The following is a 15,133-nucleotide window of genomic DNA, read 5'->3' as shown; positions in this document are numbered from 1 at the left end:
CCATTGTTTGAAACCTTTTATGCCTATATATAACCTGCCTAACTGCCATTTGATCCAGAGGAAGGTGAAAAACCCCATATGAAGCCTCTCTAATTTGCCTCAAAAGGGGGGAAAATTCTTTGCTGACTCCAAGATGGCAATCGGATCTTGTACTAAGGGCTATTGTCTATAACCCTGTATTCCCTCACTTGCTAAAAAGCCCCCCAACCCCTTCTTGTACCTGCCTAATGTATCTGCCAGTACCACTGATTCAGGGGGGGGGGGATCCCACAACTTCCCAGCTCCCCCTGTAACTCCCCTTCCTTGTACCTATCTAATGTATCTGCCAGTACCACTGATTCAGGGGGGGGGGGATCCCACAACTTCCCAGCTCCCCCTGTAACTCCCCTTCCTTGTACCTATCTAATGTATCTGCCAGTACCACTGATTCAGGGGGGGGGGGGTCCCACAACTTCCCAGCTCCCCCTGTAACTCCCCTTCCTTGTACCTATCTAATGTATCTGCCAGTACCACTGATTCGGGGGGGGGGGGTCCCACAACTTCCCAGCCCCCCTGTAACTCCCCTTCCTTGTACCTATCTAATGTATCTGCCAGTACCACTGATTCGGGGGGGGGGGGGAACCCACAAATTCCCAGCTCTCCCTGTAACTCCCCTTCCTTGTACCTATCTAATGTATCTGCCAGTACCACTGAGAGAATCCCACAACTTCCCAGCTCCCCCTGTAACAACCCCCCTCCAAATATTTAGCTGGAACCTCCTTTCTTCTAATGGGAATAGGTGCCATTATGTCTGCTGGGAGGACTGGCAAATAAAGCATTAGAGAGATTATAATTTGATCCCCAATGGGGAGATTAGTCGCCCGTGATAAAATAAAATACAGCGGGAAACTAATCTCCCCAAAATGCCTTCCGACCGTCACTGATGGGAAGGCATACGCATCACTAGGTCGCCGAAATTTCCTCCCGAAGGTCATTAACACAGTAAATATCATATATCAAAGTAAAACTGACTCCTGTCCTTATATCCTTTGAGTACATGACAAATATGTGGCTCTAAAACATTTTTTCCTGATTTTACATTGCACTATTTTTTCCTGATCCCCTGAAAAATGTAAAATGGGGGCCCTACTTTTTTTTTTTTAAAAGGTTTTTATTTTGCATTTTTAAACAAACAAAAATAAACAAAAAAAGAAAAACAGGTACAATAAAGTAAATTGGCACTTACATCATTGTTGAGTACAGTTATTTGCATTACGTATTTGGTGACAATTTTGAATAAGACTCCATGTGGTATCAACTTGTCAAGGTACACCAGGGGTTATTTGTGGATTAATCGTCCAATAGAGAGATATTAGGGTTGGCATCTAGCCAGGGTTCCCATATTTTTTCGAATTTCCCAGGTGCGCCCCGGGCATTATATGTCAGTTTGATCAGCGGTAGTGTTCCATTTATTAGTTCTATCCATTGTTGGATTGTGGGAGGAATGGGGCTCATCCACTTCATTATTACTACCTTTTTTGCATAGAACACAAGGGAGCGTAGTAATGCTCTGGATTTTTGAAGGGGTACTAATTCATCTATTGGGGGCCCTACTTTTATATGTTACTTATTAATTATACTGCTTTTTTTTTTTTGCACTTTTTCTACTTCTTAAGGTAGTGGTGGGGGGTTCAGCCAGACCAAAACCACATGTGCTGCCTCTCATATATTCCAGTATAAGTGCTTCAGACACAGTACTGGCACAGAAATGAATGGTAGGCAGCAGGGGGGTACAGTGGGCATCTTGTTGGCACACAGCCCTTCTGCCATCAGCCTTAGCAGCTTGGGTTCAAAGCAACAGGCCCTAATTCTGTACAGATTTATTTACAGTGGGTGCCAAGGGGTTAATATTAATTCTTATTAATATCATATGGAAGCTTGATACATAATACTCCTGGGTGGGAGCAGCCATATAGTTCTAACGTTCCTCTTAGCCCACTGATTGGCGTGATTGCAGTCTCAAGTAATGAGAAACTCACTAACACAAAGCCCTGTTGACCTATTTACAGTAATAATTATCATGTGAGTGTGTGCTGCCGGGGACGAGGGTAACCGAGCCGCTCATTGCATGGGATACATACACCTCGTTATGAGGGCCTATTGCCTGGGTGCTCAGTTACAGTGCAATTGTTATTTATGGCTGTTACTGATACCCACGACACCTATTGTCAGGGGAAATTATAGCTTGCATGGGGTTCAGCTTCCATTTATATTCCCATTAACACCGAGAAAATTAGGAAGCAATGGCTTAGTGTATACATTACCCACAGCAACGGAACCCCTAGTGGTCAGAAGAGAATGCCTCTGAAAGTAATATGGCAACACTGATATATGTATACATACAAATATACTGAGAAATAAAAAGCTATATGCTCATAAGCAGGCTGGGCCCCCTTAGCTCATAACAAGGTTACAGATATATAGAAACATTGGGGTAACAGTCACCCCGCTATAGTTCCAGGGGTACCCAGGGCACAAATAAGCACTCACCCCAAATCCCCCCCTAACTGGCCTTCAGGCTGGGCCCGCTTAGCCCATAACAAGGTTACAGATATATAGAAACATTGGGGTAACAGTCACCCCGCTATAGTTCCAGGGGTACACAGGGCACAAATAAGCACTCACCCCAAATCCCCCCTAACTGGCCTTTAGGCTGGGCCCCCTTAGCCCATAACAAGGTTACAGATATATATAAACATTGGGGTAACAGTCACCCTGCTATAGTTCCAGGGGTACCCAGGGCACAAATAAGCACTCACCCCAAATCCCCCCCTAACTGGCCTTCAGGCTGGGCCCCCTTAGCCCATAACAAGGTTACAGATATATAGAAACATTGGGGTAACAGTCACCCCGCTATAGTTCCAGGGGTACCCAGGGCACAAATAAGCACTCACCCCAAATCCCCCCCTAACTGGCCTTCAGGCTGGGCCCCCTTAGCCCATAACAAGGTTACAGATATATAGAAACATTGGGGTAATAGTCACCCTGCTATAGTTCCAGGGGTACCCAGGGCACAAATAAGCACTCACCCCAAATCCCCCCCTAACTGGCCTTGAGGCTGGGCCCCCTTAGCCCATAACAAGGTTACAGATATATAGAAACATTGGGGTAACAGTCACCCTGCTATAGTTCCAGGGGTACCCAGGGCACAAATAAGCACTCACCCAAAATCTCCCCATAACTGGCCTTGAGGCTGGGCCCCCTTAGCCCATAACAAGGTTACAGATATATAGAAACATTGGGGTAACAGACACCCTGCTATAGTTCCAGGGGTACCCAGGGCACAAATAAGCACTCACTCCAAATCCCCCCCTAACTGGCCTTGAGGCTGGGCCCCCTTAGCCCATAACAAGGTTACAGATATATAGAAACATTGGGGTAACAGTCACCCCGCTATAGTTCCAGGGGTACCCAGGGCACAAATAAGCACTCACCCCAAATCCCCCCCTAACTGGCCTTCAGGCTGGGCCCCCTTAGCCCATAACAAGGTTACAGATATATAGAAACATTGGGGTAACAGTCACCCCGCTATAGTTCCAGGGGTACCCAGGGCACAAATAAGCACTCACCCCAAATCCCCCCCTAACTGGCCTTCAGGCTGGGCCCCCTTAGCCCATAACAAGGTTACAGATATATAGAAACATTGGGGTAACAGTCACCCCGCTATAGTTCCAGGGGTACCCAGGGCACAAATAAGCACTCACCCCAAATCCCCCCCTAACTGGCCTTCAGGCTGGGCCCCCTTAGCCCATAACAAGGTTACAGATATATAGAAACATTGGGGTAACAGACACCCTGCTATAGTTCCAGGGGTACCCAGGGCACAAATAAGCACTCACCCCAAATCCCCCCCTAACTGGCCTTGAGGCTGGGCCCCCTTAGCCCATAACAAGGTTACAGATATATAGAAACATTGGGGTAACAGTCACCCCGCTATAGTTCCAGGGGTACCCAGGGCACAAATAAGCACTCACCCCAAATCCCCCCTAACTGGCCTTCAGGCTGGGCCCCCTTAGCCCATAACAAGGTTACAGATATATAGAAACATTGGGGTAACAGTCACCCCGCTATAGTTCCAGGGGTACCCAGGGCACAAATAAGCACTCACCCCAAATCCCCCCCTAACTGGCCTTCAGGCTGGGCCCCCTTAGCCCATAACAAGGTTACAGGTATATAGAAACATTGGGGTAACAGTCACCCCGCTATAGTTCCAGGGGTACCCAGGGCACAAATAAGCACTCACCCCAAATCCCCCCCTAACTGGCCTTCAGGCTGGGCCCCCTTAGCCCATAACAAGGTTACAGATATATAGAAACATTGGGGTAACAGTCACCCCGCTATAGTTCCAGGGGTACCCAGGGCACAAATAAGCACTCACCCCAAATCCCCCCCTAACTGGCCTTCAGGCTGGGCCCCCTTAGCCCATAACAAGGCTACAGATATATAGAAACATTGGGGTAACAGTCACCCCGCTATAGTTCCAGGGGTACCCAGGGCACAAATAAGCACTCACCCCAAATCCCCCCCTAACTGGCCTTCAGGCTGGGCCCCCTTAGCCCATAACAAGGTTACAGATATATAGAAACATTGGGGTAACAGTCACCCCGCTATAGTTCCAGGGGTACCCAGGACACAAATAGACACTCACCCTTTGAGCTAAGGAGGCCTGACCAAATGTTGGACCATTAAAGGGGGACTTGAGGTCTGAAGACCTCTTGTCTAAGAAAAACTATGGCAACTCCTACTAATGTGCATAAATACAAATAAAATCTAAATTTGCAGCTCCCAACATTACTTTTCTGTGAATGGGACACTGGGGGTTTATCTGCAGAAAGAAGTTCCATGAACAAGGGGCAACCCCAGACCATAAATTACCAATGTTTTTAAAGATTTTTGGCGGGAGAGTCACTAGGATTGCTAAGCAGTGGGCGGGGCCTGGAAGTTCAGGAAGTATCATGTAACTATAGCAACGCCGTGCTTCTCAGTACAGTAGTTCTGTGTACCTTACATGTCACATGAGGGGACTGACAGAAATGATCCTTCTTGACAGATTGATGGATTTACCTGTCTGGGTTTCCTTTATAAATTGTACTAACACTTTCCCCTCCCCAAACAACCACTTATTTTCAGTCCTCACATGTGCGCCAGTGAACTCATTCTGTAAATACAGTGAGGCGAGCAGGGTGAGGCGAGTGGGCCTGGGCTATGGCCGTTACAGCAGCCTCTCTGGCATTAGCCGGAACCCACAGATTGCCAGGCCGGGCCTGAAGATCACTTTACTGATCCTCCCTAAACATGGCTCTGGCCAAGACAGAACCAAACAGCTGTTCCTTTAGGTTCCAGTCCCGCACACGCGTGTTCACACAGACACACACAGTTCTAGGCGTGTTCTCTGCAACCTTCATTTTTCATCTTAAAATGAAATTTAGGTGCATTTTTTACCTCACGGCTCTGGCTGGGAGTTCCATAGTAACGGCATTCTTGCAGCATGGCTGCCTGTGTAATTAGCGTGCCATTTTGACGCACCCACTCACAAGTGTAATTAGACGAGAGATGTGACTTGATACAGGTTAGTGGGTGACAGGGACCTGCAGAACGAGTACTCCGACACAGCTAACGGGCATTAGCACCCCCATCCCTATTAGCCTTATTCTCCTTGGCTGCAATGTTTATGTTATTGCCCCAGGCAAAAATGCCATTACCTGTAACTACTCCGGGAAATGTTTGAATGGAAAAAAACAAAAAGAGGCATATTCTGAAATATATCTCTACATCATGGGATTTAGTATAAGCTTAACATGGAGACAATAAGGCAATATGGCCAGGGCCGGGCTTATCGGTCGTACTGTTTGAGAGGCCATGGGGGCTCTGGGTCTTAGCTGGCAAATGGTGCCCTTCTCCTGCTGCCACAATAACAATGCCTGCTTACCTTCCCCCTTGTTCTGTTGGACCCCAGGGTTTCATGGAACATCTGTTTAAGGAATAATTGGCCCACTACATGTAATAATTTGGATAGCTCTGATATAGAGCAAGATGGCAGCAGTAGGGCGTGATAGTCATTGTAGATCAAGATGTAGACAGTAGAACAAGATCAGCAGTAATGCAGGATAATGACATAGAGCAACATGGCATTAGTAGAGCCAAACGGAAGGGTAGGGCAAGATAGTGACAATAGGACAGAGTGGTAACAGTAAAGGTGGCCATGCACATACCAATTATGACTTTGTTCCCTCCATTGACGATCAGGGCTGAACTGGCAGATATGGAGGTAGAAACAATAGGAATTCTACCCCTAGGGCAAGATAGAGACAGTAAGACAAGATGGTGACAGTAGAGCAAGATGGAGACAGTAGGGCAAGATGGAGAGAGTAGGGCAAGATGGAGAGAGTAGGGCAAGATGGAGATAGTAGGGCAGGATAGAGTCAGTAGGGCAAGATAGAGACAGTAGGACAAGATGGTGACAGTAAGGCAAGATGGAGACAGTAGGGCAGGATAGAGATAGTAGGGAAAGATGGAGACAGTAGGGCAAGATAGAGACAGTAGGACAAGATGGTGACAGTAAGGCAAGATAGAGACAGTAGGGCAAGATGGAGATAGTAGGACAAGATGGAGACAGTAGGGCAAGATGGAGACAGTAGGGCAAGATAGAGATAGTAGGACAAGATGGAGACAGTAGGACAAGATGAAGACAGTAGGACAAGATGGTGACAGTAGGGCAAGATAGAGACAGTATGGCAGGATAGAGACAGTAGGGCAGGATAGAATCAGTAGGACAAGATAGAGACAGTAGGGCAGGATAGAATCAGTAGGGCAAGATAGAGACAGTAGGGCAAGATGGTGACAGTAGGGCAAGATGGAGACAGTAGGACAAGATGGAGACAGTAGGGCAGGATACAGACAGTAGGGCAAGATGGAGACAGTAGGGCAAGATGGAGACATTAGGACAAGATGGAGACAGTAGGGCAAGATGGAGACAGTAGGACAAGATGGAGACAGTAGGACAAGATGGGGACAGTAGGGCAAGATGTGGACAGTAGGGCAAGATGGAGACAGTAGGGCAAGATGGAGACAGTAGGGCAAGATGGAGACAGTAGGACAAGATGGAGACAGTAGGACAAGATGGAGACAGTAGGGCAGGATACAGACAGTAGGGCAAGATGGAGACAGTAGGGCAAGATGGAGACAGTAGGGCAAGATGGAGACAGTAGGACAAGATGGAGACAGTAGGGCAAGATGGAGACAGTAGGGCAGGATACAGACAGTAGGGCAGGATAGAGACAGTAGGGCAAGAAGAAGACAGTAGAGCAAAATTAAAACATTAGAGCAAGATGTCAACAGAAGGACAAAATGGAGTATAGAATTATGAAGTTTGATCTTTGCAGAAAGGAACTGGCCCTTTTTAATACTTAAGTAACAAATATAACAATATTGTATAGAGAGTAGGGGGTAATGATTAAATAGTGATGGTATGTGCTTAAGCATTAACTAATCCTGCCCTGAATGGAATTCCAGCCTCAGTCAATACATTAATGTTTGCGCACAGATATATACAGTACATAAGGCTTGTTTGTTCTGACCCTATTAATACTCTTATCGGCGCCTGTTAGTGACAGACACCCCCCCTCTCCTGAGATGGATGATCCCCAGCAGAGCCCAGAAGCACATTTGTTATGTAGCGACCAGTCTATTCCATTTGCACTGCTGGGGAGGCTCCGTGTTTGCACTGAACACAGCAACTTTCACTAACCTTGGGGAGAGATAATTCCCAGAATTCCAGGGCACACTGGCTCCCTCTGTTATTATTAAGGTGCCAATATTGGAACAAAGCAACACAGTGAGTCCTGCCTGGAATTATTAAGACCCACAAAGACTTACTGGGGTCTGATGAACCTAATGGTGGGGCAATTATTGGGTTTTATAATAGACAGTGGGTCCAGAAAAAGCCAAACTATTGTTTTGCATAGGGTTCTCTCAGCTCCTGATCCAACCTGCTTCTACCTATACAATGTTCTCTATCACTAGGGGTAGCTAAGTCTATGGAGACGCTCTTCTCCAAGTTACCGTAGTATTGTAGTGATTTCTAGAGCCTTTGCAGCAGCACAGTATTCCAAGGATTTTTAGCAGAAAGTTGTTGCTGCACTTGGGTTTCGCTGCTTGCGCCACCTAGTGGCAGAACCCAAAATCTTTTTATAACTAATTGTTTCATTTATGGTTTGGTTCAAAATATCAAAAATGGAAAAAACCAGTTGGACACATCCCAACATAACACAAGGAAATCAGCCAGTCGTTTTCATGATTAAGAAAAAAACACAAAAATACTGCATGAAGACACCTTAATACTGCACGAAAAAGCACCCTGACGTGCGACAACTGGCTTTTCCCCAAACCCCTCCTACTCTCCAATAAGCCACACCTCTTTCTTGAAAAAAAAAATTCTATAGATTCAGTTTTAAGGGTTTTTGTTGCGTGATAGATGCTGGGTCACCAGAGATATTCTATATCCAGAGTCCTAATAATACACCCGCTACATGCTGCCCTACCCCGGGGAGAGTTGCACTGAATAGCAGCACCGGCCTCCCTTTCCATGGTTTCTAGGAACAAGCACTGTCCCCTGGGGAAGGAATTCTTAGAACGCCAGGATGATGTAAATACTGATAGTTGAAAGCAATTGTCTTAAAGGAGTGGGCCACCTTTAAATTAACTTCTAGTATGTTATAGAATGTCCTATTCTTAGCAAATTTGCAGTTGGTCTTCATTATTTATTTGTTAAAGTTTTTTTTAACTATTTGCCTTACCCTTCTGCATCTTTTCAGCTTTGAAATGGGGGTCATTGACCCCGGAAGCTCTCTGGGTTCCTTTCCTATTCATATTTCAGTCTCACTTTCTAACCAATGCATGGTTACTTAGGGAAACAAGAACCTAGCGACCAGATAGCTGCTAAAATACCAAACTGAATAAAAAGTGCAATAACTGAAAAACAACATGAAATAAAAAATGAAGACCAATTGCAAATTGTCTCAGAATACGAATGTCTATGTCATAATGAAAGTTAATTTAAAAGTGAATAACCTGTTTAATAATTAATATTCAAAGAAAAAAAGTAGAGAAAGGCCCTACAGGGAGTTACTATGAATGAGACTTGGGGGGGGGGGCTGTAGGCTATTCCTATAGGCACTGGTGCTCACGTGAGCACTGATGTGGCTGCTCCAGTTGGACAACCCTAACCCTACGTTACTCTGCCCAGTGAGGGTCCATTATGGCAGGGCGACCTCAGAAGTCTTGGAGCCTCATAACCTAAAGGCCCCCCATGAAGAAGGGACAAGAAGAAGTTCTGTCAGGGGCCCGGTCACAGTGGGGTTCTGGAGACAAAAGGGGGCTCACTGAGGAATGGACAGGGTCGGGGTGTGTTGGTATGTGACTGGTTTTGCTAGGGGAATAGGAGGATTGGATATTTTCGGTGATCATAACTTGTGGCTCCATTCTACTTAGTTGGCGGGGCCCATCACCCATGTTTGGTCAGTGGGCGGAACCCATCACCCATGTTTGATCAGTGGGCGAAACCCATCACCCATGTTTGATCAGTGGGCGAAACCCATCGCCCATGTTTGATCAGTGGGCGGAACCCATCACCCATGTTTGATCAGTGGGCGGAACCCATCACCCATGTTTTATCAGTGGGCGGAACCCATCACCCATGTTTTATCAGTGGGCAGAACCCATCACCCATGTTTTATCAGTGGGCAGAACCCATCACCCATGTTTGATCAGTGGACGGAACCCATCACCCATGTTTGATCAGTGGGCGGAACCCATCACCCATGTTTGATCAGTGGGCGGAACCCATCACCCATGTTTGATCAGTGAGCTAAGAAACCCAGACCACCATGATTTCTGATGGCAGCGGTGCCCCTGTGACTAGTGAGATGAGCCTTTATAAGGGCCACCAGGGTCAGATATTTGCCAGCCTGGCATCTCAGCACATAGGGCACCCACTGTACAGACAAAGTGCACCCCTCGTACCCCATTCTTTATTCTCTTCCCTTCTGCAGCCTCATTGAGGTTTGTTGATACCATTATTCCTTCTATCCACTATATTCCTCACCTGCTGCTCCCAATTGCCCCTTGAATGAGACCCAAACACAACATCTGCTAATAGAGGGATGTAGAGTTGGGCACTGAGGTGGGTACAGAGGAGGGCCAGTTTGGCTCCTTCTGCAGGAATCTGTAGTACTCACCGTTAAGGACAGTCTTACTTTGCCCTGCTGTACAACAGGGCTATGAGGGGAAAGGAGCCCACACCAAGCACAGAAGATGTACAACTTGAGAAACACATATAGATTGTAAGCTCTTTGGACCAGAAGCAAGAATGGGAGATGATTAGGGTGCAGGCATATTTCAAAAGGTTCTTATATTCCTCAACTGGAGTTTGGTTCAGGGAATTAAATGCCCCCCTATAGAAATGCCCCCCTTTTAGAATGTAAGCTCTTGCGAGCAGGGCCCTCCCCCTAGTGTCTCCATTCCTCATTCAATGTAACCGCAAACCCATTTTTGTGAATGGTTTATATGTACATGTTAACTGTCCTGTCTTTTGTACCCCTCTATTCTGTAAAGCGCTGCGTAAACTGATGGCGCTATATAAATAATAATAATAATAACTGACAGGCATAACTCACAGGCCCCTCTGCTCCTGCTGAGATTTGGCGACCCCTGCAGGGCAGCTAGTGGAATTACACCCCATCATTTCAGCAGGCACGCTGCTCATATTCATACTCATATATTCATTCCTACTAACTGGCCCTATTTACTGTGACCCATTATTGGCAGACCTTACCCAAAATATGGTGGGATTTGCAAAAAAAAAAATGCTTCACGCATTTTAATACTTAAGGGGACATTACACCTTTTTTAACAGCGCAGGGAAGAGGGAATGCTCAGCTAGGATAAAGATTTTTAGGGGCAGATTTAGCAAAATGTGAGATTACTCCCCACAGAAAAATGCACCCACATTCTACTCGTTCCTATGGGATTTATAGAAGTGTATTTATCAAATGTTCAATTCTCACTTTCACCCATTAATAAATGAGCTTCTAAAAATCCCATAGGAATGAATAGAGGGTGGGTGGTTTCTCTAGTGATAATTCTGCCCCTTAGTCTCTATGCCTGCAATAGCTGGCTAATTCTGAGCAATTCTGGACGGCCAAGGGCCAGCGATGTTGGGCAAAGCTTTCGGCTGTTTGATCAAACTCTCTGGTTTTATACATTTTACTCTTAGGAGGGCTTTAAAGGTGAAGGATTATGGGAAAATCATCCGAAAGCAATATTCTTATACATTATTATTCCATTATTTTTAGACCAAGGAACCCGCCCCCCCTCTCCAGAGCTGCTAGTAGCATTGCCCCCAGCTGAGGGCTGCATTCTGTATGTACCCACACAGCAACCCCATATTTACCTAGTGACCCTCTCTAAGGGACAGTACAACTCCCAGCACCCCCGAGGTGGCAGCACAAGCCCCATCCCTGCCTTCTGCTTATTAATAAGAGAATATATAATGTACCTGTTCAGAAGGATCAGTAGGATCCTATGAGCCCTACCTGTGGGGGTGCCACTCTGCCCACTAGTTGCTGCTCTCCAGCACGAGATGATGCTCGGGGGGCACTCGCAGCCTGTCTGCCCCCTGATAGATGGGAGAAAAGTTATATTGGCCCCAGGCCCCGGGGCTTTTGCTTGAAGTCCTTTCATTGATGGAGCCATGGGAAGGAATGTTTCTGCCATCTCCCCAGCAACGGGTTCCCATGGCACTAAATCATTCAGAGCCCGGTGCCCCCCAGGCCGGCAGCAAAATCTGAAGAATGAGGTTGGTATTAAGACTCCCAGCGAGAGGTTCCCCCCCCCCCAAGCCTGTGGGAACTGGGGGACTGGGCAGGTTCTCTGCTCTCAGATACAAACTCCATCTCTTGCTTTGATCCAGCACAGAAACTTACCCTTTATTTACCCCCAAAATCTGCTTTTGCCCAATAACACTGAATTCTGAGCAACTCCCCAATATCCATTCATTCCTCATTCTCACTGGGTTTATAGTTATGTGTAACTGTCACTGTGTCTGTCCCTTTCCCTTCCCTGCACTGCTGGTTCTGACTCCTGATACAACTCCCCAATATCCATTCATTCCTCATTCTCACTGGGTTTATAGTTATGTGTAACTGTCACTGTGTCTGTCCCTTTCCCTTCCCTGCACTGCTGGTTCTGACTCCTGATACAACTCCCCAATACCCATTCATTCCTCATTCTCACTGGGTTTATAGTTATGTGTAACTGTCACTGTGTCTGTCCCTTTCCCTTCCCTGCACTGCTGGTTCTGACTCCTGATACAACTCCCCAATATCCATTCATTCCTCATTCTCACTGGGTTTATAGTTATGTGTAACTGTCACTGTGTCTGTCCCTTTCCCTTCTCTGCACTGCTGGTTCTGACTCCTGATACAACTCCCCAATATCCATTCATTCCTCATTCTCACTGGGTTTATAGTTATGTGTAACTGTCACTGTGTCTGTCCCTTTCCCTTCCCTGCACTGCTGGTTCTGACTCCTGATACAACTCCCCAATACCCATTCATCCCTCATTCTCACTGGGTTTATAATTATGTGTAACTGTCACTGTGTCTGTCCCTTTCCCTTCCCTGCACTGCTGGTTCTGACTCCTGATACAACTCCCCAATACCCATTCATTCCTCATTCTCACTGGGTTTATAGTTATGTGTAACTGTCACTGTGTCTGTCCCTTTCCCTTCCCTGCACTGCTGGTTCTGACTCCTGATACAACTCCCCAATATCCATTCATCCCTCATTCTCACTGGGTTTATAGTTATGTGTAACTGTCACTGTGTCTGTCCCTTTCCCTTCCCTGCACTGCTGGTTCTGACTCCTGATACAACTCCCCAATACCCATTTATTCCTCATTCTCACTGGGTTTATAGTTATGTGTAACTGTCACTGTGTCTGTCCCTTTCCCTTCCCTGCACTGCTGGTTCTGACTCCTGATACAACTCCCCAATACCCATTTATTCCTCATTCTCACTGGGTTTATAGTTATGTGTAACTGTCACTGTGTCTGTCCCTTTCCCTTCCCTGCACTGCTGGTTCTGACTCCTGATACAACTCCCCAATATCCATTCATCCCTCATTCTCACTGGGTTTATAGTTATGTGTAACTGTCACTGTGTCTGTCCCTTTCCCTTCCCTGCACTGCTGGTTCTGACTCCTGATACAACTCCCCAATATCCATTCATCCCTCATTCTCACTGGGTTTATAGTTATGTGTAACTGTCACTGTGTCTGTCCCTTTCCCTTCCCTGCACTGCTGGTTCTGACTCCTGATACAACTCCCCAATACCCATTTATTCCTCATTCTCACTGGGTTTATAGTTATGTGTAACTGTCACTGTGTCTGTCCCTTTCCCTTCTCTGCACTGCTGGTTCTGACTCCTGATACAACTCCCCAATATCCATTCATCCCTCATTCTCACTGGGTTTATAGTTATGTGTAACTGTCACTGTGTCTGTCCCTTTCTGTTCCCTGCACTGCTGGTTCTGACTCCTGATACAACTCCCCAATACCCATTCATTCCTCATTCTCACTGGGTTTATAGTTATGTGTAACTGTCACTGTGTCTGTCCCTTTCCCTTCCCTGCACTGCTGGTTATGACTCCTGATACAACTCCCCAATACCCATTCATTCCTCATTCTCACTGGGTTTATAGTTATGTGTAACTGTCACTGTGTCTATCCCTTTCTGTTCCCTGCACTGCTGGTTCTGACTCCTGATACAACACCCGAATACCCATTCATTCCTCATTCTCACTGGGTTTATAGTTATGTGTAACTGTCACTGTGTCTGTCCCTTTCCCTTCCCTGCACTGCTGGTTCTGACTCCTGATACAACTCCCCAATACCCATTCATCCCTCATTCTCACTGGGTTTATAGTTATGTGTAACTGTCACTGTGTCTGTCCCTTTCCCTTCCCTGCACTGCTGGTTCTGACTCCTGATACAACTCCCCAATATCCATTCATCCCTCATTCTCACTGGGTTTATAGTTATGTGTAACTGTCGTTGTGTCTGTCCCTTTCCCTTCCCTGCACTGCTGGTTCTGACTCCTGATACAACTCCCCAATATCCATTCATCTCTCATTCTCACTGGGTTTATAGTTATGTGTAACTGTCACTGTGTCTGTCCCTTTCCCTTCCCTGCACTGCTGGTTCTGACTCCTGATACAACTCCCCAATATCCATTCATTCCTCATTCTCACTGGGTTTATAGTTATGTGTAACTGTCACTGTGTCTGTCCCTTTCCCTTCTCTGCACTACTGGTTCTGACTCCTGATACAACTCCCCAATACCCATTCATTCCTCGTTCTCACCGGGGTTATAGTTACGTGTAACTGTCATTGCTATTGAAAGCAGTGCCTGGCTGTGTATATTTTCTGCACTGCTGGTTCTGACTCCTGAAGCAGTACATCTGAAGCCAGCTGATTAACAGACCTGGAGGAGCAATGCAGGTCCAGACTGGGATTTAAAATAGGCCCTGTCATTTCTAATACACAGAGCCCCGAACATCCTTCCCCCAGCCCAATAAATAGTGACTGTCTGTGGCACCTTACAGCCCCCCCTGGCATTCCCAGTACCCAGAGGCACAAACAGCCCCCCCACCCCAAATCCCCCCCTAACTGGCCTTCAGGCTGGGCCCCCTTAGCCCATAACAAGGTTACAGATATATAGAAACATTGGGGTAACAGTCACCCCGCTATAGTTCCAGGGGTACCCAGGGCACAAATAAGCACTCACCCCAAATCCCCCCCTAACTGGCCTTCAGGCTGGGCCCCCTTAGCCCATAACAAGGTTACAGATATATAGAAACATTGGGGTAACAGTCACCCTGCTATAGTTCCAGGGGTACCCAGGGCACAAATAAGCACTCACCCCAAATCCCCCCCTAACTGGCCTTCAGGCTGGTTTTGAGCTAAGGGGTCTCTATACATAAAACCAACACAAGTGTAACCAACTCTTTCTCAGTCCCCCCCCCCCCCCCCCCGGCC

The 15,133-nt window shown here is 46.7% G+C and overlaps 1 protein-coding gene across 1 annotated transcript in view; it reads right to left on the bottom strand.

The window, feature by feature from the left end:
- Positions 1–11,694, bottom strand: part of togaram2 (TOG array regulator of axonemal microtubules 2) — a 48,252-nt gene extending 36,558 nt beyond the window's left edge. Inside the window, exon 1 of the mRNA XM_012963993.3 lies at positions 11,631–11,694. The gene's annotated coding sequence lies outside the window, so the exon portion shown is untranslated. The remainder of the gene's footprint in view (positions 1–11,630) is intronic.
- Positions 11,695–15,133: the final 3,439 nt, after the last annotated feature.

Source organism: Xenopus tropicalis, chromosome 5 (assembly GCF_000004195.4).
Source record: "Xenopus tropicalis strain Nigerian chromosome 5, UCB_Xtro_10.0, whole genome shotgun sequence".
NCBI lineage: Eukaryota > Metazoa > Chordata > Amphibia > Anura > Pipidae > Xenopus > Xenopus tropicalis.
The sequence above is the reverse complement of the archived record's forward strand: the minus strand, read 5'-3'. Positions and strand labels throughout refer to the sequence as shown.